The sequence below is a fragment of the Palaemon carinicauda genome, chromosome 28, assembly GCF_036898095.1.
Source record: "Palaemon carinicauda isolate YSFRI2023 chromosome 28, ASM3689809v2, whole genome shotgun sequence".
Classification (NCBI taxonomy): domain Eukaryota; kingdom Metazoa; phylum Arthropoda; class Malacostraca; order Decapoda; family Palaemonidae; genus Palaemon; species Palaemon carinicauda.
In genome coordinates, this window is record NC_090752.1 from 76,159,580 (window position 1) to 76,164,579 (window position 5,000).

At 37.6% G+C, this 5,000-nt stretch overlaps 1 protein-coding gene across 2 annotated transcripts in view; it reads left to right on the plus strand.

Annotated features, from left to right (window-relative positions):
* The window catches only part of LOC137621669 (protein turtle homolog B-like), a 782,627-nt gene that overhangs the window by 228,948 nt on the left and 548,679 nt on the right, over positions 1-5,000 (plus strand). The gene's annotated exons all lie outside the window — the stretch shown is intronic.

Genomic DNA, 5,000 nt, shown 5'->3' on the forward strand with positions numbered 1-5,000 from the left:
GCCGGCTTTGAGAAAGATTATTATTATTATTATTATTATTATTATTATTATTATTATTATTATTATTATTATTATTATTATTCTTAATAATTAAGCTATAATCCTGGTTGATAAGCCCAAGGGCTCCTATACAGAAATAGCCAAGTGAGGAAAGGAAATAAGGAAACAGATAGAATAGTGTGCCTGAGTGTACCCTCAAGCAAGAAAACTATAACCCAAGACAGTGAAAGACCATGGTATAGAGGCTATGGCACTACCAAGGGCTATTGAGCAATGGTATGATTTAGGAATGTCTTCCCCCCTAGAAAAGCTGCTTATCATAGCCATATTCTCTTCTACCCTTCCCACGAGGAAAATAACCACTAAACAATAAAATGCAGTAGTGAACCCTTTGAGTGAAGAAAAATCTTTCAGTTGGCTTAGTGTTGTCAGGCGTATGAGAAATGAGAACAATGTGTAAAATGTGCCAGACTATTCGGTGTATGTACTGTATAGACAAAGGAAAAATGAGTCGTAACCAGAGAGGGGTCCAATGTAGTACCATATGGCCAGCCAAAGTGCCTTATAACTATAACTCTTTAGTGAGACTGCCTGCTGTGAAACACTTTCTGCTTTGAGAGAAACACCCTACTTTGCGAGAGATTATCTTCTTTGAGAAAGAATGCTGCTTTGAGAGAAATTCGATGCGTTAAGAAAAATCAATGTTTTCATGTTCTTAAATAGAAAGAAAAGTTAACATCGAAGGGCACAAGTATATTGTATTTTTGAAACGTAATTTAATAAAAAAAACTCCAATTTACTGTACATGAAAATGACCAAATCTCAGAGAAGATTGCAAGTTTCTCCATGCCTTTGCCTTCAGTGCAATCATGAAATTTTCATTTATTGTTTAAAACACTTGACTTTATTAGCCTGTATTTCTAATGAGGCATATGGCTACATATGCAAAATCTACATTTTTTTTCCTTTTTTGGGGGGGTTGCTATATAATATTGTATTATCAGTTCTAGAGAGCCAATGGAAATATTCTCTGTAGCCCTCATACGCGAATGTCTATGTTCTTGTTAGATAAACCAAATTATATAAAAAAAAAAAGGTAATAATACAAGTATGGCCATGAACACCAGATATATCTTGTTAATTATTATCAACTAGTGTACACGACCCGTAAAAAATGACAGCTAAATTCAATTCTTCCCAACCCCACACACCAAGGTAAGACTACTCTCTCTTCCTAGACCCAAGGGAAAAAGAGATACCCAGAAGTTACACGTCTGGCAATGCCGCTTAGCGTAACAATATATATATTTAATATATATATATATATATATATATATATATATAATATTTATATATACATATATATATATATATATATCCAAACACTTGCTCTTTATTATATATGGAAGATTCATGATAAAAATATAAATTTTCAATGATAAAATTTCTTTTAAAAATTCCCACAGATGTTTTTAAAAAGTACCTGTCTGTAATATAGACAATTAGGTAAAAATGAATATCAAAATAGGTATGGAATTTCAATTTGTTCATCAGTAGAAATACGAGAAATGATAATGATCAGACGAAAGTTGCTTTTAATGACGTTCACTACAAACGAAAAAGTATGGTCAAAATAAATAGGGAAAGAGAACGTAATGGGAACTTTCTTAATGAGTTATCAGCAATTGATTTCCGGAGATAACTATTAGTTTAATCAGTGAATATAATGGGCAAAGTTACCTAATGAATCGGGATACGGAAAGTTCTCCGGATGGATTTTTTGGAAAAAAACTGTTAATGTTAATTGTATTTAATCAAAACATCGTCTAAACTTCTAATGTTCTTAGACTCATTTCTACATTCATTTCTTCTTAATAGATTTGGAATTCTTATGATTTCCTTTCTACTTTATGGAACTCATTTTGTTAAAACATTTATGACATGTAGTGAACCTTACTTTCATATTAACATTTTAATACTTTAAGTGACAGTCTATATAATTCACCATCATCATCACCTACGCCTATTGACGCAAAGGGTCTCAGATTTCACCAGTCGTCTCTATCTTGAGCCCTTTATTCATTACTTCTCCATTCATCATATACTTCTTCATGCTTCATAGTCCTCAGCCATGTAGGCATGTGTCTTCCAACTCTTTTGGTGAATTGTGGAACTCCGGTAAACGTTTGGTTATCACCTATTGTTATTTGGAAAAAAAAAAAAAAAACAAAAAAAAAAAAAACATGCACTCATAGAATTGGCTTACAGATATGAAAGTTTTGCACATATTTTCATAAACGCGTCTTCGAAATAACTCAAAATCAACATTACAATTCACAATTTTGGGTGAGCGTTTGTTGTGGGCTTAAACTGTTCCAATACTCCCAAGTGTGTTTGTGTGCGACAGCATCAAAATACCCACATGACTACATCTTTGTCCATGTGTATATTTACAGCAGAATTACACTTGCGTAAAGATTAATATTCACGCGGTTACATTCGTAATATTCGTTCGAATCCCCCTTGGCTAATATAAGGAAAAATAAAATGATCAAACTTTTAGAGAGTAAATCTAGATTAAACCTTCATATAGCCAATTTTGACAGAAGTAAAAGAAAAGAAAAAAGGACGGTACAGGCAGGAGAAAAATTCACAACATGAAAATGCTGGGCGTTTCTCAAACGGGCCTCGAAACAAAAAATGTCGACGACGATAGGTTAAAAATAGGATTTTTAAAGGAGTAAAATACGGCAGAAAGGATGTTAGGGGATACAGAACACCACCGAGAGAGAGAGAGAGAGAGAGAGAGAGAGAGAGAGAGAGAGAGAGAGAGAGAATGGGTGTGTATGCCTTTATATCGAGTGAGAGAAAGTAGAAACACAAAGTAACAGAGAAGTGTGCACGAGAGAGAGAGAGAGAGAGAGAGAGAGAGAGAGAGAGAGAGAGAGAGAGAGAGAGAGAGAGTGCATATGCCTTTATATCGAATGAGAGAAAGTAGAAACAAAGTAACAGAGAAGTGTGCACGAGAGAGAGAGAGAGAGAGAGAGAGAGAGAGAGAGAGAGAGAGAGAGAGAGAGAGAGAGAATGGTGCGTATGTCTATATATGGAGTGAGAGCGTACACAAATATAAAGTAACAAAGAGAGAGAGAGAGAGAGAGAGAGAGAGAGAGAGAGAGAGAGAGAGAGAGAGAGAGAATGGGTGCGTATGCCTTTATATCGAATGAGAGAACGTAGAAACACAAAGTAACAGGGAAGTGTGCACGAGAGAGAGAGAGAGAGAGAGAGAGAGAGAGAGAGAGAGAGAGAGAGAGAGAGAGAGAGAGAGAGAAAGAGAGAGAGAGAGAGTGCATATGCCTTTATATCGAATGAGAGAAAGTAGAAACAAAGTAACAGAGAAGTGTGCACGAGAGAGAGAGAGAGAGAGAGAGAGAGAGAGAGAGAGAGAGAGAGAGAGAGAGAGAGAGATGGTGCGTATGTCTATATGTGGAGTGAGAGCGTATACACATATAAAGTAACAGAGAGAGAGAGAGAGAGAGAGAGAGAGAGAGAGAGAGAGAGAGAGAGAGAGAGAGAGAGAATAGGTGCGTATGCCTTTATAACGAATGAGAGAACGTAGAAACACAAAGTAACAGAGAAGTGTGCACGAGAGAGAGAGAGAGAGAGAGAGAGAGAGAGAGAGAGAGAGAGAGAGAATGGTGTGTATGTCTATATATGGAGTGAGAGCGTAGACACATACAAAGTAACAAAGAGAGAGAGAGAGAGAGAGAGAGAGAGAGAGAGAGAGAGAGAGAGAGAGAGAGAGAGAATACTGGTGACACAAAAGGAGTAAAAATCGGAATGGAATTCCGGACAGAGAAGTGAAACAGGAATGGGAATTGTGGAACAGGGATGGAAATTGCATAGAAAACGAGAAGGTGATAGACAATGTGTAAAGAAAGAAGACAGAATAAAAACACAAAAGACTTGGATTGGAAACAGAAGTCAAATACCCTAAACGGAAGGAAGGAAATATCCAAAGATTAGTTCGATATCTTAAAAGTAGAAAGACTGAGATTCCTGAGATCATCATTTCACAATATCTCAGAATGGCTAATTTCAAGGGTATCTCAAGACAACCGGGTCTCCGTTACCTTCGTCGTCGTATCGCCAGAATAAATCAATCAATCATCATTTAACCTGAAGATAACAAACTGATAGCGTATACCTAAAATGCTCGGTAGATATGGCTTCAGGCTACGGTGGCAGTTGCAGAATATAAACCGCCATTGAATGGCGAGGTATAGTTACAGTATATTCTTACAAAATGGTAGTATCCTTTAGGGGTTGTGATGGCCTATTAGAAACGTCCCTACCTGGCGTTTATCCAGACTGGGGTCCGAGTCCCCCTGAAGCTCGGTAGTTTCTTGTAGTGTCTGCAACCTCACCGTCCTTGTGAGCTAAAAATGTGGGGTTTGGGGGTACCTTTAGCTCTACCTGCTGAGCCATCAGCAGCCATTGCCTGGTCCTCCCTGGCCCTACCTTGGATGGAGAGCGGCTAGGGCGCTGATCATATGGAAATATGATCAGTCTCTAGGGCAATGTCACTGTCACTATCGCTTGCTTCAGCCATTCATGAGTGGTCTTTTAACGTTTCAACTCTGTAGTTGGGATGAATCAACAGAAAACAGTACGGTGTCGAGTTTTTGATGAGTCGACGGAAAGCAAGAATATCGCTCATCGTACTGACATTGAACAAAGAATAAGAGACACATCTGCCTCGATGTGAAATCACATAATCATTTCAACGCACGAGAGTTTCTTTGAACTTGTACGATAATTTAACTACTTTGGATCTTCGTCGTGCTGATTCATAGACGCGCTGCGTCATTTTGGCATTGACGCAATTTCCCAGTCATCTTTTCTAGAAGTAAGGAAGAAGAAGAGACGGTCATGATGAAGGGTGACAGGACACTACATTAGAGAAATGAAGTATAGATAGCGGTTGAGAAAAGATGAGCCTA